The 23,671-nt window shown below is 39.3% G+C and overlaps 1 protein-coding gene across 1 annotated transcript in view; it reads right to left on the reverse strand.

The window, feature by feature from the left end:
* ADCYAP1 (adenylate cyclase activating polypeptide 1) overlaps positions 1–23,671 on the reverse strand; it is a 74,657-nt gene that overhangs the window by 34,335 nt on the left and 16,651 nt on the right. Inside the window, exons 2-3 of the mRNA XM_019418349.2 lie at positions 6,857–6,917; positions 2,299–2,375 (exon numbers count right to left, since the gene is read on the reverse strand). The gene's annotated coding sequence lies outside the window, so the exon portion shown is untranslated. The remainder of the gene's footprint in view (positions 1–2,298; positions 2,376–6,856; positions 6,918–23,671) is intronic.

Here is a 23,671-nt window from a genome sequence, read left to right on the forward strand (position 1 = left end):
AATGGTAAAAAATGTTCACTGGCATTGCTTAGTGACTTATGACAGAAAATCACTAGAGAGACAGATATCCTCACGCTCTACTGATGGGAGGATAAATTGGTTCAACTTTTGAAAAAGAACTGTTTGGCCAACTATATCAAAAGCCTTTCATATAGCAAATTCCACTTCTAGAAATCTATTGTAAGGAAATTAATGACCAGGTGCACAAAGTAACCATGCAAGAATGTTCATTGCATCAAAGTTTCTAAGAATGGAGAAATTCTAAAGTATACCCCAAAAAAGGAGATTAATTGAATTAATTAAATGGAGTAAATTATGGCACGTTCTTACAATGGGATACTGTGCAGCCATTAAAACTATTATGAAGAGCTTTATTAACTTAAAATGCTTATTTTATATTTCTAAAAGCAAAAAGGGCCACAAAAATGTTTACAGAGTATGATTTCATTTTCATAAAAATGAGTAAGTGTATGTATGCACATATTTGCAAGAAAATATATCTGGAAAGATCAAAAGAGAAAAAACAAAAGTGTGTTATACAAACTTTATAATGACAACAGTGGATATCAAAAAGACAACATTCATTTAAGGTTCTATTCTGTCAAAACAAAATCATTTCCTTTTCCGTATTTCCTTTTGGTTCTGTCTTATAAGAAAGCAAAATTTTACAAAGTCATCATAACCACTGACAAAACCTTCCTTAGAATTCTGCATCAGAAACAAGGAAAAACCACTAAAGAGAAATAGATAGAAGAGGGGATGGATGGATGGATGGATGGATGGATGGATGGACGGATGGATTATTCACTCATAAATAAGCAAGGTGACTTATTTCTTTAAGATCACAGTTCATAGTAAGGAAAAGTCACCACCAATGTCACAGTCAATTTCCATGGCGTTTTACCAAGATTCAAAAAGTGTGGTTGGGAGAAAGCAATGCAAGCTGTACCTTCTAAGCACAACTTCACAAAGCAAATCTTTTTTACAGTTGAAAAAAAATTGACACAGCTATTGCTAAAACTATGACAGAAAAATCACTAGAGGAAGCCACATGAAAGCAAGACCATGAGGTCCCAGAGAAGTTAATCAAAGGGTAGCACCTAGGCCATGTGTTGTCATCCTACAAACTAATCCAGCTTCTTCCCCAACCTGGCTGTCTAAGAGGTTGGCACTTGGTTAGCCAAGCCGCTGCCAGGACCACATTCATGGGAAAAGGCTCTGCTCTGCTTTTGTATCACATTTTTTTCCAATGTTTATTTATTTTTGAGAGAGAGACCACAAGTGGGGAAAGGGCAGAGAGGGAGGGATACAAAGAATCTGAAGCAGGCTCCAGGCTCTGAGCTGTCTGCACAGAGCCCGATGCAGGGCTCAAACTCACAAACAGCGAGATCATGACCTAAGCTGAAGCTGGACTCTTTTTTTTTTTTTTTTTTTTTTTTAAATAAAATTTCTTTTTTTTTTATTTTTTAATATATGAAATTTACTGTCAAATTGGTTTCCATACAACACCCAGTGCTCATCCCAAAAGGTGCCCTCCTCAATACCCATCACCCACCCTGCCCTCCCTCCCACCCCCCATCAACCCTCAGTTTGTTCTCAGTTTTTAACAGTCTCTAATGCTTTGGCTCTCTCCCACTCTAACCTCTTTTTTTTTTTTTTTTTCCTTCCCCTCCCCCATGGGTTTCTGTTATGTTTCTCAGGATCCACATAAGAGTGAAACCATATGGTATCTGTCTTTCTCTGTATGGCTTATTTCACTTAGCATCACACTCTCCAGTTCCATCCATGTTGCTACAAAAGGCCATATTTCATTTTTTCTCATTGCCACGTAGTACACAATGGAATACTACGTGGCAATGAAGCTGGACTCTTAACCAACTGAGCCACCCAGGCGCCCCTGCTTTTGTATCACAATATGGAGCAAAAGACTTGTCCTATCCTTCAGAGCCTTCATGGGTAATTTTACATCTTTTTGTATGATTATTTAGATGATATCTATCTCTGCAGCTAAACCATAAACAAATTGAGCCTGGAATCCACCTATGTTTGCACACCTCCGTATCCCTAGCACAGTGTGTGACACAGATGGCCTCTCAACAGATATGAGTGAGTAAGCGAGTGAGTGAAAAGTCAGCAAACTCAGACCTAGACTGCTATTCTTTACTTTTCTAGCCCTAATCTCTTCATCTAAAAATAAAGATTTGCCCATGACAAAGGGTTACTTGGGGACTAAAATCAAATAAGGTGTGTTCCATGGCCATCCCAGTAAATTCGTCATAAAAACAAATTCTCTCATACCTTCTCTTCTCTGAGTTTTAGTTGGAGCTCCATGACCTATCAGATGTGACCAAATTTCTCAAGATTGAATCTTCCATCTGTAAAATAAGGGATTAGGTGGTCTTTAAAGCCATGTCCACCCCTAACATTCTCTGATTCAATATACACACCCCAAAAACTGCCCCTGGGAGAAAGGCTCACAAGACATTCCGGTAGCTAAAATTGGATGTGGCACTTAGAAGTAGCCCAAGGTGTGGGAATAATACAGAAAACATTAATAAAGGATAATAGAAAGCTTCAAACATTCTATTTGGGGGTGGAAAGTTGTCAGAATATATGTATCTCAAACAAAGGACCATCATCAAAATCAGATTACTCATCAACAATGAGTAGGGTTTTTTAAATGTAATATTTCAATTGCATCAAAACTGGCCTTGTAAAAAAAAAAAACTCTTTTTCTTCCTCCATTCAGCTACGAGTATGGCTTATGTCATCCCATGCACTATGACATTTGTTCATTGAACCATTGTACTTCTCAAGAGATGGTTTTTCACCCCAACAAAAATAACTATGAATCACTGGTTCTAGGAATATTTTCTCCCTTGTTTTGTTCACAGTATGAATGACAGATTTCAGTATATTTATTTCTTGCATACAAGCAAAAATTGCCATTAACCTGAAATGGTCTTTATTGCAAATGCAAACTGTTGCTTCTTATTTTCAAATTTTGGGTAACTATTAAGTGCTAATTAGGAGTTCATAATTTTCCTAAAGGAAGGATATAAGTAATGGTGGGGGAGGGGGCACAGAAAGTTTCACAATGAATGGAAAGCCTACTGATAAAGTTTTTGTCCATGGGGTGCCTGAGTGGCTCAGTCAAAGCCTGGAGCCTGCTTTGGATTCGTGTCTCCCCCTCTCTCTGCCCCTCCCCTGCTTACACTCTGTGTGTGTGTGTGTGTGTGTGTGTGTGTGTGTGTGTCTGTCTGTCTGTCTCTCTCTCACTCAAAAATAAACATTAAAAAAAAATTTTTTTAGGGGCACCTGGGTGGCTCAGTCTGATGAGCGAGCCTGCTTCAGATTCTGTGTCTCCCTCTCTCTCTGCCCCTCCCATGTTCATGCTCTGTCTCTCTCTCTCTCAAAAATAAATAAAAACATTAAAAATAAATTTGAAAAAAAATTTTAAGTTTTTTTCCAGATACAACTGTTGATGTGACTTGAAAACTAAAAGAAAAATATTCCCTTAGTATTTATTTCTGTAGCTTTTCTATAACATCTATAATCAAAAGGTTGATAGAATTTTGCATATGTTTCCAGGTTTCATAAAGGAAAGAGGCATTTAACACAGACACACTATGGTTTTTTTTCCTCTGTTAAAGGATTGTTTTTTGTGTAAACATCCCTGTAAAATCAAATCTAACTTGTAGTTTTTCCATGTGAAGTTGTTGCAGAGAGAAATTTTCATCTCTATTACTATGTTCTCTTAGAAAATCTTGTATTTCTCCACTTAGATCACATACCCACACATTCTTGTAATTGCTTGTCCAATTAATTGTCTCACTAGAAAAATGCAATCTCTTTGAAGGCAGAGCACATTACTGGTTCCCTCAATATATGAATACATCACTTAAAAGAAAATTAATGAATAAGTTAATTCAAAGGGAATATATACACAACTGTGTAAAATATATCATGTCCTTACAAGAAGATTACATAATTCTTTATTGTCAGACTTATGATCCAAAAGTTCTAATGTGAATTTAATTCTTTCAGCTTTATTGAGATTTTATCGATATATAATACATGTAAGTTTAAGGTGAACAATGTGATGATTTGAGACGTGTATACATTCCAAAATGATTACCACAATGAAGTTAGTTAACACCTCCATTCCCTCATTTAATTACCTCTGTGTGTATGTGTGTGTGTGTGTGTGTGTGTGTGTGTGCTGATAACTTTTAAGATCTACTCCCTTAACACCTTTCCAGCGTATAATACAATATTTTAAATTGTAATCAGCATGCTGTACATTAGATCCCCAGAACTTACTCATCTTATAAGGGAAATTTGTACCCTTTGACCATCTCCCCATTTTCTCCACCCCCCAACCCTGACAACCACCATTCTACTCTATTTCTTTTAGTTTAACGTTTTTAGATCCCACATATAAGTGAGAACGTATGTACAGTATTTGTCTCTCTGTCTGACTTTCTGACGTGATTTTAAATGTAGCAAAGAGATGGCCAGTGGTTTCTAAAACATTTACAGCAAAGATGAAGCCTAAGATGATATTGTAATAAACAGTTTCATTATCTCTTTAACTAAAACTCCAAAGTTTCATTCCATACCTTGGAATTCCAGGAATGAACACCATTTCTGACATTAAACAAGAGCATTATTCACATATATACTACACTACAAACATCCATATGCCTTCACAGTAAATTGGAGTAAAATTAAATGGCTTTCAGGGGCTTCTGCACTTGGCAACTGCTTAAGATCAGACAACCATAGACTGTTAGAAGGAACCTTATCAGGGTCCAGTCCAAATCTCTCATAATGTAGCTGAGAAAAGGCCCAGCAACCTTCCAGCTCCTTATTCAGGATGTAGGGCAGAGCTCCTGCCACCTGATGCTACCCTGGCCAACAGTTCTTTACTTTTCCATTCAGGTATCAAAGTCCTCAGTCTCTGGGAAATTTTAATCATCCAATGGAAAGCATGAATTACTGTAAAAAAATGTTACATATAATCTCAACAAATTTTGCACTTTGCCCTTTCAGGTCCTTTCCAATTAAAAAAAAACAAAAAACATCATGACCTTTAGACAGACAAACAATAGTTTGTTGAGTCAACAAATCACAGCCTCAATAAAAGCTTAACAGAATATTCAGTTCCCAGATATATGACATATAAAGACCACCTTTGCTTGGGCCAACCTTCCTGCTCCTGGGCACAGACTTCAGTGATCTGAGTTCTCTCCTCAGGAATACTCCCAGCCCTGAAATGTAGAGGGCGGGCAGCATTTAGCACTGACAGTGCAGCACCACCATCTAGTGGCCCATTTGAAGGACTTTCTCCCTGCCAAAACTGCAGCCCTCTGCCTTTGTAGATTGGCAATCTTTTCAAAAGAACATCTGGACCAAGATATGGTCCTGAATGAAACTACTTCTGCCTTATTACAGGAAATCCTCTGATTCACAGAGTAAAATCTATCCAGAAAATAGGAACCATGGATTATAAAGCCAGTTGAGACCAGAAACAATTTATACCGGTGAGCAAGAACTACAGCCTTGCTATCTTTCACTTTAAATAACTCTATTATTTAAATGCACTGTTTTTCCCCCAGCCTCTCCTTAGCTGGACGGAGGCAAACTGGAACTGACAGAAGCAATTCGAAGTGCACCATTTCACAGAAACCCTCAATATGACAGAAAAAAAAGAGCACAAAAATGAAATAGAAACATATTATATTTATGTATTTACCAATATTGGCATCTTGAGCCAAGGAGGCATGTGATTATCTTTGGATATAGTCAGGAAGGAGAAAAAAATTCGATTTTTTTTTCTAGGTTTATTTGACTATTAATGGCATGCTGACTTTGAACTTGAGAGCATGTGTTCTTGGGCTGCGTGTTTACTTGGGCTCATGTTCTTTTGACGGAAGACAAAATGGTGGATCCCATGTCGACAGCCAAACTTCTGTGCTTTAATGCTTTATCTGCATTGCATGCTGGGTAGTGCATGCATTCTAGTCCACATGAAAGAAGTCTGCCATTCCATTAAGGGGTGATTTCCCCCCAAAGAAGACCATAAGGTAACTTGTAACAAGCTTTTACTTAATTTATGTAAGAGTGAATGTGATCATTTCAGACCATAAAATAATAGAACTTCTTGAGTGAGTATCTTAAGGGGGACTCATTAATAAGAAAGAAACCCACCAAGTCCTGTCTGGGTTTAAAAAACAGAAACCATGGGTGCAAGCAACCCTACAGCAACAGGAGGCTCTCCCCCTTTCCCTGTGTGTGTGACCCCTTCACACAACTGCCCACAATTATTTGATTATGTCCAGATGACTCATGTCAAAAGTGACCTTGGGTTTTTAGAAACTGGACAACTATAAAACCAGATCTGAATTCTACAAGTGGAGAAAGTCTGAAATGTTCCCTTGCACACCCTGAGCTAATTCTTTATTCCTACATCTCATGAGGGAACATTGTTCCCTCTGAGCTCAAATAGCCTTGTTCAGACTGAGACTCTCCAAGCTGCTCGTCCTTATTTCGCATAGAAACTGGCAGGTCAGAAACACAAAGGATTGCCTGAATTGTAAATGTCACTTAATAGTCCCTCAGCCACACACAAAAAGGTGAAAAAAAATCTATAAGTTGTCAGTGCAGAGATTTCTAAGTGTGAACAACCAATTCTAGGAAACATTTCTGCAGTTAAACAGAAGTGAAGAGAATCAAGTTAGAAGCAGGAAATGACTACCCAAAACATGAGAGCCAAAAAAGGAAGGGCTTGATTTTTATCGTTGATGTCCCCGTCCCATTTTTCTTATTCACATTAGCAGATAGCTCTGACCACCTGTACTCAGGAAGCCCATTCTTCTTTCATGGTTTTGAATTGAGACATTCACTGCAATTTCCTGCAGAAGAAAAGGAAAAGGGCATTTAGTATCTCCAAAAAAATTTGAAAATGAAAGCTTCTTTCTGAAAATCTCCCCAACCTAGTTTATGAAAAGAAGGACCATTTTAGAAGCAGAGGAACTCCCTTTAATTGAAGAATTCACCAATTTCAGGGTAAAAATGAGAAAACAACCTCATGTTATTATTTCTCAAGTACAGTAAAACTTTGGATTGCAAGTAACTTATTCTGCAAGTATTCCCCAAGACAAGCAAACATTTCTAATAAATTTTAAGTTGATAAATGAGCAATGTCTCAACATATGAGTACTATGTGACACCGAATGTCACATGACCACAACTGAGCCAATGGGTGTTTTTTTGTTTTGTTTTGGGGTGTTTTTTTGTTTGTTTGTTTTTATTTTTGTTTTTTTGAGAGAGCATGAGCAAGGGATGGGCAGTGAGAGACAGAGATACAGAATCCCAAGCGGGCTCCAGGCTCTAAGCTGTCAGCAACAGAGCCCAATATAGGACTCAAACTCATGAACTGCGAACCATGAGATCATTGACCTGAGCCGAAGTTGGATGCTCAATCAACTGAGCCATCCAGGTGCCCAGAGCCGACGGTTCTTGAAATTGCTTTGATATATGAGTACTTTGGATCACAAGCATGTTTCAGCAACATATTATGCTTGCAAACCAAGGTTTTACTGTATGCCCTAATATGACCATCTTAGGGACTAATCATTCTTTTCTTGTTATCATTCTTTTTTCAATAAGGACAATTTGTAAGAATATACATTTCACTTCCAAGTGGAACTTCAGATGACTCTCTTTCATTCTTCATTTTAAAAATGCTCCAGGAGGATTTTTATATTCTCTTAGTTTTCCCAAGTGCCATAATGAAATGCCGGATTTCTTTTTGTAGGGCAGCCTTGCTCAGAGAGACTCGATGAAAGATAAAAAGAGTGCTGAGAAGGGAAATCACCGTGTGTGTGGCCTAGAGCACATCCACTTTTTATTCAAGTGCTCTGGCCCACGTGCTTTGCTGTCACATCTAGCCATCTGTGTGCTTGTTATTGTGGGGAAATTGAATCTTTAGATGTTAGAAGAATGGTCTGGGGTCTCTTTTATATGAAAAGCCAACCATCTTGGTTGCTAAGGATACCTTTTCACAACAATTATGTAGAGAGACCTTGACAAATGGTTAGGGATGGTGAATAGGATTTTACAATGAGGTTGCCTGTTTCTTATTGTTTTTCTTATACATGAGTGTTGTTTTTAAAAATGGTACAACACTTTGAGATAGCATAACAAGCCCAGATTGTTAAAAAATAATTCCAGGAATCTAGGAAACCAATCTTAATAAAAACCCAATTCTGCAGCCTAGCCTACAAAACTGGAATTACTACATCTAGTGCTAGAATTTTTAGAATTTCTACACTGTTAAAAGTGAAGTAGAAACTGGAACTGGATAAACTAGACTGACTGCCTGAAAAGCTAAGATTCACTAAATACCTCTACCTTTTATTTCATTTTCTGCTTCCTATCATGGCCCCAAAAGTAATGCCACACAAAATGAAAAGAAGAGAGAAAATAATTATGATGCCAATTCCCTTTGTATATAGTAGACGGACTTTATTTCTTGGGCTATAAATTAAGAAGTTAATCTCTAAAAAGCCTATAATGTCAAAACAAAAGAGTAACAAGTTACTGCTGACCTGGAGCATGCTACTTCTCTGAGAATATCTATGGGAACCTAATGAGTATATGAAAAATAAATGAGAAATCAAGTAATGTATGAATTTCATGTTGTAATGGACGATTCTTCAAAGAAACACAGTATGTTGCTGGTATAGAATAGAAAAAGTATGTTAAGAGTTCCAGAGGAGGGATCTTTAGAGAACATATCATCTGATCCCCTACTTTCCCCCCAGTTTTATTGAGATATAATTGGCATATAGCACTATATAAGTTTAAGGCTTATAGCATAATGACTTGTATAAACTGTGAAATGATTACCATAAGAAATTTAGTTAACATTCACCATGTCATATAGATACAAAAAAAGAAGAAGAGAAATAGTTTTGATCTTGGGATGAAGTCTTTAGATCTACTCTCTTAACAACTTTCAAATATACCATACAGTAGTGTTAACTACACGCATCATGTTGTACATTACATTCCTAGTACTTATTTATCTTTAAAAAAATTTTTTTAATTAATTTATTTATTTTAAGGGAGAGCAAGACAGTGAGTAGGGGAGGGGCAGAGAGAGAGAGGGAGAGAGAGAATCCCAAGCAGGCTCCACAATGTCAGCACAGAGCCTGATGTGGGGCTCAAACTCACGAACCAGGAGATCATGACCTGAGTGGAAACCAAGAGTCAGATGCTTAACCAACTGAGCCACCCAGGTGCCCCTCTAATACTTATCTAGCTTACACCTGGAAGTCTGTACCTTTTGACCACCTTGACCCTCCCCCACCCCCACTACATGCCTGTCCCAGAACCAGGAATGTGCCAATCCTCTCTTGCATAAATGGAAGCTAAGGTCCAGAAGATGGAGAGGTTTCCCTAAAAGGCCAGGCAAGTGACGAGCACAATGGTCCTGAACCTGTCCTCTTTCTGTTTCACATCAATATCAATGCCCCACACAGATCTCTCTCTCCTATGGGCCACACACAGGTTTCCTCCTTTCGGCCAAAAGGCACCTTCACAAAAATTGAGCCAACATTTAAAAATTAGAAGATCTCATACAAAACAGAGCTCAATTCCTGCTTCTTTTAAAAATGAGATCTGAGGGTGCCTGAGTGGCTCAGTTAAGTGTCCGACTTCAGCTCAAATCATGATCTTCAAATTCATGAGTTTGAGCCCCGCATCAGGCTCTGTGCTGACAGCTCAGAGCCTGGAACCTGCTTTGGATTCTGTGTCTCCCTTTCTCTTTTTTTCTCTCTTTTTAAAAGGCTATTCATTTTTAAGAGAGAGAGAGATCTGAGAAGACATCCAAGTGGCCCACAGGTACATGAAAATGTTAATTTTCTCTAATCATCTGAGAAATGCAAATCAAAACCACAATGAGAAAACACCTCACATCTGTTGAGTGGCTATTATCAAAAACACAAGAAACAAATATTGGCAAAGATGTGGAGAAAAAGGAACACTTGTGCACTATTGGTGGGAATGTAAGTTAGTGCAGCCACTGTGGAAAAAAAAATATGGAGGTTCCCCCAAAAATTAAAAATAGAACTACCATATGATCCAGCAATTACACATCTGGGTATATATCCAAAGGAACAAAATCACTAGCTTGAAAAGATATCTGCACCTCCATGTTCATTGTAGCATTATTTTTAATAGACAAGACATGGAAGAAACCTAAGTGTCCATCAACAGATGAATGAACAAAGAAAATGGAATATTATTTAGGCATAAAAAGAGGGAATTCCTGCTACTTGCAACAATATTGACGGCACTGCGCTAAGTGAAATAGATCAGAAAAAGACAAATACCATATGATCTCACTTATATATGGAATAAAAAAAAAAAAAAAACACAAAGATTCAAAGAACAGATTGATGGTTGCCAAAGGCAGGGCGTGAGGGACGAATGAAATGGGGGAAGGTAGTCAAAAGGTACAACCTTTAAGTTATAAGATAAATAAGTTCTGGGGAAGTAACATACAGCATGGTGAATATAGTTAACAATCCTGTATTGCATATTTGAAAGTTGTTAAGAGAGTAAATATTAAAAGTTTCATCACTGGAAAAAAAATTTTTTACTATGTGAAGTGATTGATATTAACCAAAGTTATCATTTCTCAGCATATACACATATCAAAACATCTTTAAAAATGAGAAGCTCTGGCGGCAGTTGCCCTTATTTTTTAATCTCTATGCCCAACATGGGGCTCAAACACACAGCCCCAAGAGTAAGAGTTGCATGCTCTACCAAATGAGCCAGCCAGGTGCCAAGATCTGGTAGCAGTGAAGAGCAACCTGATAGAGGTAGGACTACCCAGAACTAGAACAAACCAACTTTGTTTTCCAAAATTTCCGAAAAATTCATTCCACCTGGAAATATCCACGTATGATTGATACACTGAAGGGAAATCTACTTAAATTATGTTTAACCCACCCCCCAGAAATGAATTCTGTATGATTTTTACAATGGAACTCTACTAAATAACTGCATTTCCAACATGTACGTAGAGTATCTTATTATATGATAGCATCCAATGTTGATTATGTTTTCTTTCTTTTAAAGCTTATTGATGAATTTTATTTTGCATAAATGCCAGTGATCACAGATTCACTATGAGCTAGGTGTGCTCCATACTCATTGCTGCTCAGTTAGCTTTATACTCATAGATACTGAAATGAAAGATAGAACATAGTTTTATTACCTAATATACACCATATGTATCATCAAAACTGGTTTCTAAGTTCTTGATGACACTAGTTCATATTGTTTTATATTAAGTAATAATCTTTATAACCATTTCTTTTCATTGTCACAGTTAGTTCATTTATAAATTCTTAGAATCATGAAAACAATTCAGTCCGTAAAGTTTCCTGAGATTTTTTTCCAAATGGTTACTTTCAGCCAAACACAAAATGTTTCCTCTTTTTTTTTTAATTTTTTTTTTAATGTTTATTTATTTTTGAGACAGAGAGAGACAGAGCATGAATGGGGGAGGGTCAGAGAGAGGGAGACACAGAATCTGAAACAGGCTCCAGGCTCTGAGCTGTCAGCACAGAGCCCGACGCGGGGCTCGAACTCACGGACCGCGAGATCATGACCTGAGCTGAAGTCGGCCGCTTAACCGACTGAGCCACCCAGGCGCCCCCAAAATGTTTCCTCTTAAACAAACCATCCTCATACAGGCAAATGCAGCAGGCATGGCATTTGGTTCAACCTCTCTATATAAGGGATAATGCTGTAAGTTATGAAAATGAAGGTATTCTCACTTAACCCAGGAGGATAGGCCTGTATTACTCACAATATTAAACCTCACTCTGAAAAATTGTATTCATTAAATTAATAAGTGAGAAAATGAATCACCAAAAATGTTAATCTAATGCATAATTTATTGTATTACAAATAAATTGAACACTCCTTGTGCCTTGGGCACATGAATCTCAAACACAAAAGTCAGCAAATTTTTCTTTTCACTCAGGTTCATATTTGAAGTAATAATAATCATGGGGACCGTATGGGTAACTTTCACCCAAAAATGCTCCCCCTAAAGAATACTGAAGTTATTATTTTTCCCACTAAAAATTCTATGAATGACGATTTCTCTTCCTTCTTCCAGTCATCATTAAAAATAACAGAGTTAAATTTTTATAAAATAACTCAGAAATCTCATTTGCTAAAGACCCTAAAGAGAATGAAGGCATATTCAACTTTGAGGAAACCTAACAAAAAGTTATTCATCTGTGCAATTAATAGGGCAACCAAATGTCGGACACAAGCATGTCATTGGCTCTAGCTATTGGTTCTAACCTGAAAAGAAAACACAGAGCTTCTTGGCTTTGTCCTGATCCTCTGTGACTTCAGGCGGGGGGCCTTTCCAAATACTTTTACTCCTGCCCTCCATTCTGTTCAAGACTGCCTTTTCTCAAAGGGCTCAGGGGGTAACAGATAAGAGAGTCTAATAAAAGGGACTACTGGCTGGCACGCAACCCTTGATCTGGGGGTCATGAGTTCAAGTGCCATGTTGGATGTAGAGCTTACTTTTAAAAAACTCCAATATGAAATTCCTCAAGTTCTATAATACAAATATTTATGGAATTGACCAAAAATCTGTTGCAGGTTGAACAGTGAGTAGGAATGTTATGCTAGGGGGAATTCTAAGATGACCCCAAGGTTCCTGCCCCCTGTTGTACACACTCTACAATCTCTTCCCCACTGAGTATGAGTGTGACTTGTAACTGGTGATTATATTACATCACATGGCAGAAGGGATTTTGCAGATGTAATAAAAGCCCCTCATCAGTGTACTTTGAGTTAATCAAAAGGGAAATCATCCTGGGTGGGTCTAGCCTAATCCTATGAGGTCTTAAAAGTCACTGGTTCCTGGGGTGCCTTGGTGGCTCAGTTGGTTGAGTGTCTGACTTCAGCTCAGGTCATGATCTCATGATTTGTGGGTTCGACCCCATTTCAGGCTGACAGTGAGGAGCCTGCTTTGGATTCTTTCTCTGCCCCTTCCCTGCTCTCTCTCTCTTTCTCTCTCTCTCTCTCTCCCTCCCTCCCTCCCTCAAGAATAAACATTTAGGGGCGCCTGGGTGGCGCAGTCGGTTAAGCGTCCGACTTCAGCCAGGTCATGATCTCGCGGTCCGTGAGTTCGAGCCCCGCGTCGGGCTCTGGGCTGATGGCTCAGAGCCTGGGGCATGCTTCGGATTCTGTGTCTCCCTCTCTCTCTGCCCCTCCCCCGTTCATGCTCTGTCTCTCTCTCTGTCCCAAAAATAAATAAAAAACGTTGAAAAAAAACCCAAAAAAACAAAGAATAAACATTAAAAAAAAAAAATTTTAAGTCACTGGGCCCTTCCTGAAGGAAGAAATTTGGAAGATGAGAGCCTCACAGAGGGGCAAACTGCCATGCTGGGGAGAGGACTATGGCAGGGAAGGCAGGCAGCTTCTAGGATATGAGAAGGCTGCCCAGTGGTCAACAGCAAGAAAGTGTCCTACAACCTTAAGAAACTGAATTCTGCCAACAACCAATGAGCTCAGAAGACCCCAAATCCAGGGGAGATCAAAACGCTGGCAAAAATCCTGATTTCAGCTTTATGAGAGCATAGGACCCAGCAAAAACGTGCTTGGAACCCTGTGAGATAATAGAAAATGTATATATTGATGTCTGTCTCTGGTTCCTCACACAGAGCTCCTAAATCCTTTGTGACTTTCTAAGTGATGACAGCACTAGGAACATCTTGTGTTCTAATATTTGGTCTTTGACCTCAGGAACAGAGTTCCTAAATCCCTTGTAATAGAAGTATCTAGGTAATAGAAGTGTCTTCTGTTCTAATGACGTGACTGTTTTGGGGATCCTGGCTGAGGGCTGGTCATGAGAAGGACCAAACCATGATTAGCAGCTTAGAATTTTCAGCCCCACACCCACTCTAGAGGGGAGTGGGGCTAGAAACGAAGGTAATGATTTATGCCTACATGATGGAACCTCCATAAAAATCCCAAAATACAGGGTTCTGCGAGCTTTTAGGGTGGTGAATATATAAAGAATGGGGGTGGTGCCCTCAGAAAGTACGGAAATTCTGTGCCCTTCCTACATACCCTACTCTATGCATCTTTTCCATCTGATTTTCATCTGTATCCTTTATCATATCCTTTTATAATAAGCTGGTCAACATTAAGTAAACTGTTTTCCTGAGTTCTGTGCACCACTCTATTACATTAATCAGATTCAAAGAGGGAGGGTCATGGGAACCTTAAATTTGTAGCTTATGGGTCAGAAGCACAGGTGACAACATAGACTTTTGCAATTGGCATCTGAAGTGAGGTTGGGGGCAGTCTTGTAGGACTGAGCCCTTAACCTGTGGGATCTGATGTTGTCTCCAGGTACATGGTGTCAGATTTGAGTTAAATTGTAGGACACAGAGCTAGTGTCACAGAAAATTGCTTGGTGGGGGAAAAGCCCCATATATCTGGTGTCAGAGGTGCTTTGAGTGTGGTGGTCGTGTGAGAGTAAAACAGACTCAGTTCCTCACCCACAGAAACCATAAGATAATAAGTTTGTGTTGTTTTGAGCTGCTAAATTTATGATAATTTATGCAGAAATAGAAAAAATACACTCGTTCAATCTTTACAACAACCCTATGAGACATGTGCTATTAATATGCCCACTTTACAAATAAGAAAAATGAGACACAGAAAGAGTAATGACTTGCCCAAAGGATTTAAATACATAAGAGTCGAACCACATTCATGTACATCATTCAGCATCCTGCTAAAAATCTCCAGATCTTTACTACCCAGACACCTCTAGTGGATGCCCCAAGGCTCAAACACTACAAAACAAATGCCCAAAAGGATAGCATAAATAAAATCAAATGACACACCATAGACAGGCAGAAGTCTGCAATCCATATAAATTACCAATGGTTAGTATCTAGAATGTATTCAGAAACCTTGTTATCAAAAACAAAAGCAAAGACAAATAACCCAACAGAAAAATGAACAGAAGATGTGAACAGGCAGTTAGCAGACAGGGAAAGTCAAATAGCCAGTAAACATATGAAAGAGTGCTCAGCGTCACTAGTACTCTTACAAATTTCAACAACAATAAAGTCTTAAGTATTGGCAAGAATGTGAAGCAATAAGGACTTTCATGTCCTGCTGGTGGAAGGATAATTTGTACAACCCCTTTGAAAAATGATTTAGAAACATCTCATTAAATTGAAAACAAGAACATCTTTCAAGGGGTGGCTGGGTGGCTCAGTTGGTTAAGTGTCTGACTTCCGCTCAGGTCATGATCTCACAACTTGTGAGTTCAAGCCCCACGTCAGGCTCTGCGCTGACAACTCGGAGCCTAGAGCCTGCTTTGGACTCTGTGTCTCCCTCTCTCTCTCTCTCTGTCTTTCCCCCGCTTGCACTGTCTCTCTCTGTCTCTCAAAAAGTGAATAAATGTTTAAAAATTTTTTTAATATAAAGACCATCTTTCTAATCAGGAGTTCCACTTTAGAGTACATATAATAGAGAAACTCTAGCCTTTGTGCCTAGGAAGAAGAATACAAGAATATTCATCTTGATCTTATTCGTGATAGGAAAATGAATTCAGTGGCCATCATCAGAAGAGTCAATAAGTAAGTGGGATAAATACACAGGCTTTCCTCTCTCAATGTTATCTATTTCTCCATTAATTTAGGTCTTTCTCAATGTTTCCAATAAAGTTTGCATTTGGTTTTGTAGTCTAAGTTTAAGTGGTTTTAATGTTTATTACCAGTCCTTTATGTCATGATCTCTCAATTCTTTTTTTTAACGTTTATTATTTTTGAGAGAGAGAAAGAAAGAGAGAGAGAGAGCATGCACGTGGGGGAGGGACAGAGAGAGGGAGAGAATCCTAAGCAGGCTCCACACTCAGCACTGACCCTGACATGAGGCTTGATCCCACAAACGGTGAGATCATGACATGAGCCAAAATCAAGGGTTGGATGCTTAACTGACTGAGCCACCCAGGCCCCCCCATGATCTCTCAAATTCTTAAATTTTAAATATTGGTTAACTGTTGATGACCTTGGTTATATGTCCAAACAATTTTCGTTTCCATACAAGTATTTTGTCAGGGCTTTAGCACACATGATAACACCTTCCTTTAATTTTCCCAAAAAACCAAAAATCTGGCCAGCCTAAATTCCCCAACTGTACACTTTTCTCAAGTATTGTTGATATCGATCTATTTTCTTCTGGGATTCAAAAAAGTCTAAGCCCATGCTTTGTTCCTTTTAAAACATCTGTTTTTCTCTGCCTGGGCCTTTGCAGTATTTCCTCTCTATCCACATTGAAAGGATAAAATCACTTTGAACTGGCCAAGATGTGGTATTAGGTCTCTGTTTAGGTAAAGCACACAGGTCTTGAAAACAAAAAGTGGAAGCAGTTCCTGTCCCTGCAATTTTAGGCTCTCTTTGACCAAGGTCCACTTCACCAAGAGGTTAAGCAACGGTTCTACTGAAGCAAAAGCTCTGACCGCCATTTTTGGTTTCTCATGCTGTAGATTGGAAAGCAGGGCAGAGCTACTACACTGGTGGAGGTTAGTGACCCAGATATTGTGAGCAAATAAGATTGCTGCTGCATAATTGAGGCAGGGAAGAAAATGTCTGGAACTTAGGGATCCACCAGGCCACCACTTGTCATTTCCATACACAGCAACTGCACTTGGCAAGGACACAAGAATTAAAGGCTCAGACCTCCCCAAGGAAGGATTTGGGTTTCCCACTGGGCAAGCAACCTAGACCAGTAGAAAGATGAGCCAAGGATAGGGGGAGTCTAGACTGATGGCAGATGAGGGAGATAGTGAATATTAGTTGCAGTTTGGGGACCAACTAGAGCAGAGAAAGCATGAATTTCCAACAATCTTGTTACAAGAGTATTTTTTTAAAAATGTGACTGGCCAACGCAGAATTGGTGACAGGTTGCCATGAACCTAATGCAGGGCATAAATGGATCAGAGTGGTGTTAAGTGTGAACAATGGTATTGCCCTCAAGGCAAAACCCACATCTCCCTCTTAATACTCATACTCCAGTGCTCGTGCTCGCCAGTCCCATTTCTAACTGCTGGCACCCATTCTGCTCCCTATAGGCCAGAAGTGCCCCAGAAATAATGCCCCCAGGAACATGGTCAACCAGTGCCCGACAGGAGATAGTGTACACAACTACACTCCAGTCTCCTTGCCCTTCAAGTGAGCAAGGAGAGTCGGAACAAGTGACCTTTTTCCTAGTTCTCTGGGTAGGAGTGAGCACATTCATTGACTTATTTTTCTTCTCTCTCTCACATTCCCATCCATTACCGGTATTGCCTGGATATTCCCATATCCACCATTAACATTCAAATCCTCATCCCGGTTCTTCTGGGGAAATCCAAAGAACTCTGGGGCAGATTTACATTACAAGCTGATGAAGCATCAGGACCATAACCCCTCACTGGAAAGCTTCCAGAAGTGTAGTCACACAGTCATATCTTTGTAAAATTTCCCACAAAAGATCCTTTCTTTTTTTTATTTTGGTGATGCATGTTCCAAGTGTGTATAACCTCACAAAACCTGGATCCACTCCTGATTAACTGAATATTCCATATATACCATCCAATTGTTTGTTAATTATTATTTGTCTTCCTTCGCTAGAATGTAAGCTCTGATTAGGCAGGAATTTTAGCCAATTTGTTCACTACTGAATGAATCCCCAGTACCCTTATCAGTGCCAAGTACACTGCTAGTAATTTTTGTTGAATAAATGAGTAAGCCCCAACTGAACCATGCCCTGTCCTGTTTCTATCTCTCTGCATCTGCTTTTTCCTCTGATTAGAATCCCTTGTGCTCCCCACTCAGTGGCTACTCACTCGGGACGTATCTCAAATTCCAAGAATTACATGGGTGGAAGTGCAGACATCAACTGAGGGAGACACCTATAACCACCCAAAATGCCTATTTTCTTATTTGGGTGTGCTTTCTCCTATGTGCCAATTTTAACTTTTTGTTTAAAATTTTTCAAACACATAGTAGAAATAGCACAATAAATCATCATATAGCCACCATGTAAATACAATTGTTAACACTTTGCCATATTGCTCGACCCATATATTTTTATTTAATTGTATCTCTATATGTTACTACCATAAAACTATTATGTCTTATGATTCACGGATCAGCTGGGTTTTTCCTCTGCTGGTCCCCCTGACACTCACTCCTATGGTTGCAGTCACCTAGAAGTCGGCTGGGCTGAAAAATTCAAGGTGGCCTCATTCCCAGGTACAGTGGCTGGTGCTGGCTGTTGGCTGGGCACCTCAGTTCTCTTCCGTGACAGTCTCAGGGAAAGTTTCAGTAGGGGAAAGTGAAATCTGCAAGGTCTCTGGGGGTCTAGGACCACACAACATCACTTCAGCCATATCCTTTTTAAAATCAGTTTTATTGAGGTGTAATTTCTATACTTAAATTTTCATTTTAATTGTACAATACAATGATTTTTAGTAAATGTACGGAGTTGGGCACCCATCACCACAATCCAGTTTTAGAACACTTTTTTTTACGCCAAAAAGATCCCTGATGACCATTATAATGTGTGTTTCTACCCTCGGCTCCTGACAACTACTAACCTACTTACTATCTTTATGTATTTGCTTTTTCTAAACATTTCGTATCGATGGAATCGTACAATGTGCAGTCTTTTGCATCTGGCTTCTTTTATTTAGCATAAGGTTTTTATGTTCATCTGTGTTATAACATATAGCAATAGTTTATTCCTTTTTTATGGCTGAGGAATATTCCATTGTATGTATACATCACATCTTGTTTATCCTTTTGCCAGTTGATGGACATCTGGATTGTTTCCAGTTTGGGACATTCACAAATAATGCTGCAACAAACATTCATATACAAGTCCTTGTGTGAATATATATTTTCTCTTGGGTGAATATCTAGGTGAAGAACTGCGGGGTATCACATAGTAAATGTACATTTAGCTTGTAAACTGTTTTCCAAAGTGGCTGTACTATTTTACAAGCCCATCCATAATGACTGTTGATCTAGTTTCTGTGCCTATTCCCATCTCCTTTAATCTAGAACACACTCTACCTCCTATTTTCATGAAACTTAGTTTTTTAAGAGACCTGGCCAATTGTATTGTACAATCTCCCACATCCTACATCTGACTTTGTTTCTTAACCTATTTCTCTATTCCTTCTATTTTCAGGAACTGGAAGACGTAAAGACTTGATTACATTCAAGCTAACGTTTTTGATAAGTGGTGATATGCACATCATATTGCATATATCAGGAAGCACATAATGTCTGATTGTCCTACTATTAGTAATTGTAAAATCGATCACTATATTGGGGTGGTAAAAGCCAGATACCACCAACTTTAAGGTGTTTCTGACCCTGGACAGTTACCAAGTAATCTGTGGAGAAATTTTATGCCCATTGCCAAAAAAATTAAGTGGGAGGAGGTGTTTTAGGGAGTTTACAAAATATTAAAACACAAGGTGATGATTAAAATTAAAAGTGTAATATTTTAAGGACAATATGTATAGTTATCATCTGGAAAGAATTAAGTGGTATAGTTGAGTCTGCATTTGGCCTTGAGTTTTCTGGTAACCAAAACAATAAAGCAAAGACATATAGTATGAGGTCTCACTTCCAAATAGAATAAGGCACATAAATTCTTCCATAAAGTGAATTGGACTCTAGCATCTCACAGTGATGCTTATATAGACACATTGAATAATGTAGTGGATAATTATTTTAATAAGTATGAAAGCCTGGACATTTGTATACTTTGACTGAAGTATCAGCCTTCTGCATCTGAAAATAAAGTTTTCCTCCATCAAACATCAATTTTATAGACAGACACTGAACGGTGAGAAAAGGGACACCTGCCAGATCAATTAAAGCAGCCCTAGAAATCAGTAAAACACAGATTAGCCTAACACTAGTTATTCTTACAAAGATATTTCTAAGGGATCTATGATTATACACACACACACACACACACACACGCAGTCAAGAATGTTTTCTTTTCTTTTCTTTTTTTTTTTTTTTTTTAATGTTTGTTTATATTTGGAGGTGGGGAGGCAGAGTGGCAGAGAGAAACAGAATCTGAAGCAGGCTCCAGGCTCTGAGCTGTCAGCACAAAGCCCAATGCGGGGCTCAAACTCACAAACCATGAGATCATGACCGGAGCCAAAGTCAGATGCTTAACCAACTGAGCCACCCAGGTGCCCCAAGAACATTATTTTCTGATTGTCTCCTATAATACAATAAAATAACTTAAAGACCCTGGAAAAGCAGGTAAACACAATTTCAACAAATCTTTTTTCACGTTCTTCCTTTCTCTGTCTCTCATTCTCTCTGTCTCATCAGATGTCACAAGCAAACTGCTGGCAAGTGCTAAACTGCAATAAAATTGTGACAAATGACTAGAATGCCAGTCTTCTGTGTTGCAAAGTGGAGGAAAATACATATGTTTTTGATCCTAGACATGCAGATGGCATGGCTAAAAGTGTTGGGGAAATTTAGAAACCTGATTTATATTCTTGCCAGAGACAGAGCAACCTGCTTCCTCAGAGAAGCTACCAGGACCACAATATTTTTTCTCAAAAAACAGCTTCAGATCTACTTACAAACTCAAAAAAAAAAAAAAGTGCTTTGTTGGTAAAGCTGTATCATAAAACATGGGAGAAATTGCTTTGTCTTTTTAAATACTCCTAGTCTTTAAAGTCCAGAAAATATTTTAATTACAACTCTACTACCTGCTAATTAAGTAGCCCTGGGCAAGTTACTAATGTCTCAAAGTTTCTGCTTCCATGTCAGGGATAATACCTATTTCTCAGAGTTGTTTTGAGTGAAGAAAATACTGTAAATCAAATGCTCGGCACTGTGTAAGTGCTTCCTAGATGGCAGCGACTACTGCTGCTGAATATGTTCAAGGTTCAACTCCCCCACTCCAGCCACCCCACTCTCCAGCTCCCCCTCTCCAGCCCCCGTCCCTCCAGACCCCCTCCGGCTCACCCCCTCCCTCCAATTCCCCTCTCTCCAGCTCTCTTCCCTCCAGACACCCCCCATCTCCTCCCTCCAGCCCCCCTGTCCCCAGACCTCCCTAGGCCCCCTTCCCTCAGGCCCCCTCCAGCTCCTTCCTTCAGGCTTACTGACTGAGCCTGCGCAGTGGGAAGGAACACAGAAGAAAAGACAGTGACTCTTTGTTAATAGCTGAGGAAGCCCTCCACAGGAATTCTGCTAAGGAACTGGAGAAAGGGTCAGGCCTGAGGGTAAAGAGGAGCTTCAGACTACTTCCCTTCCTTATCCACTTGTTTCACCTGCAAATCCAAGGGCAGGTGGAGAATGGCCAGACCAAAGAGCATTCCCAGTACTACAGCAAAGGGCAAAATAGAGAATAAGAGCCCATGACTTTCAGCTGGCATAGGCCCACTCCTTGACCTTTAGCCTGTGGCTTTGCTAGGAACCCCTTCAGCAGGAAGTGACTAAGGAAGGGTGAATTTAACCACAGTAACCCCACACACTAGTAAAACCTGCCTCACAATCTAATTAGCCACGCCTCTTCCCAAGAAACACTGGCCAGGGAGGTCAGGAGACAGAAGTTTCCCCATTTGTGAGCTGCAGGGGAATTCTAGGTATGGAGAGAAGGGCTTTGTCCCTTCGACCTTTAAGGATCTCTCATTGCTTCAAAGCCCCTGGGTTTTCAGTACAGCTATATGCTAGTGGGTTTATCACAATGAGTTAGTAGCTGAATGTGTTAACTCTTTGAGGTGGGAATAATTAGTATGGTTCTCCTCAAAGGTGAAATTTGTTTTATAAATACAAACATTGTGACAAATTTCTCCATTCCTCAAGGAGAGTGCCAGTAGCATGTGGAGACAGACAATGTTTGGTTGGGCTGGGATCCCATGCTTTGCAGAACATTTAGCATCCCTGGTCCCAAGACATTAAATACCAATTGTACCTCCCACTCACTGTGACAACCAAAAGGGTCCCTATGTGGCTCCAAATGTCCCTTGGAAGGTGCCCCACACCTGACTGAGAATCACTGACTATCAGATGGTCTTGCTGACAATAGTTAATAAACGGTTTTCATCCCTTCTTTTAAGCCATTAATTCTTGATAAACAAGCCAAATGCTTTCATATTTGTCTTTCTATTTATTATGGTCAGAGAGAATAAATTCCATTCACATAATAATTTTGCATATTTATTTATTTAACGTTTATTTAAAAAATAAAAAATAAAGGTCATTTGCTTATTTTGAGAGAGAGAGAGAGAGAAAGAGAGAGAGAAAGCATGACCAGGGGAGGGGCAGAGAGAGAAAGGGAGACAGAGAATCCCAAGCAGGCTCTGCACAGTCAGCGCAGAGCCGATACTAGGCTCAAACCACAAACCATAAGATCATGACCTGAGTCGAAATCAAGAGTCAGACGCTTAACTGACTGAGCCACCCAGGCCCCCCCAAAATTTTACATATTTAAAATAATGCACTTCGGGGCGCCTGGGTGGCTCAGTCGGTTAAGCGGCCGACTTCGGCTCAGGTCACGATCTCGCGGTCTGTGAGTTCGAGCCCTGCGTCGGGCTCTGTGCTGACGGCTCAGAGCCTGGAGCCTGTTTCAGATTCTGTGTCTCCCTCTCTCTGCTCCTCCCCTGTTCATGCTCTGTCTCTCTCTGTCTCAAAAATAAATAAAAACGTTAAAAAAATAAATAAAATAATGCACTTAGTATAGTACTCAACAAATAGCTACAATTTTATTAGTACCATTATCATCTTTATTGGATTATTAAATATTTGTTAAAAGGAAAGTCAAAAGCAATAATACTTTATACCATTTTAAACTTAAATTTCACCTGAGAGGAATTATTTTTGTTTTCCAATCCCAACATTAGCACTCTGATCTCTCCAAAACTCAATTTCCTTACCTCTAAAGTGGGGGTGATGGTATTGACAGTGTGAGGTTTGTATGAGGCTTAAATGAGACTGTGTCTGTGAAGTGTTGGTAAACGATAGCAACTAGGCAGGTTTCTCCCCGCCCCCCATGTTATATTAACAGGTTGGGGGCAGAAAACAGGCAAGAGGCAGTAAAAGAAACCTCAGCTTCTGAAATCTCTGTGTTATCCAGTTCCAAACATCAAAGTGCATTCTAATCACCTGGGAATCTTGTGAAAATGCAGATTCTGATTTAGCAGGTGAGGGTAGGAAGAGGGGCACTCTGAGAGTCTGCATCTAACAAACTTCCAAGGAGAAGCTTTAGAGCCAGACAGATCTGATTTGCATCTGACTCAACCCATAATTCTGTGATAAGTTATCTTTGAGACTCAGTTTCCATATCTGTAAAATGGATACACATACTGTATAATAATAATATAATGTAATATAATCATATAATAAAATAATAATATACACCTTATATAATCAGCATGCTATTTATATAATACAGCATATATAACGCAATTGCCACATCATAGGCACTTAGTATAAATTCTACTTTCCTACCCAGAAGAAAACTTGTAGAGAGTTTTGAAAAGGGTTTTCTAACAAATTTCATTTCAGTG

This window comes from Panthera pardus, unplaced genomic scaffold, assembly GCF_024362965.1.
Source record: "Panthera pardus isolate Hobbes unplaced genomic scaffold, ASM2436296v1 HiC_scaffold_15, whole genome shotgun sequence".
Taxonomy (NCBI): Eukaryota; Metazoa; Chordata; class Mammalia; order Carnivora; family Felidae; genus Panthera; species Panthera pardus.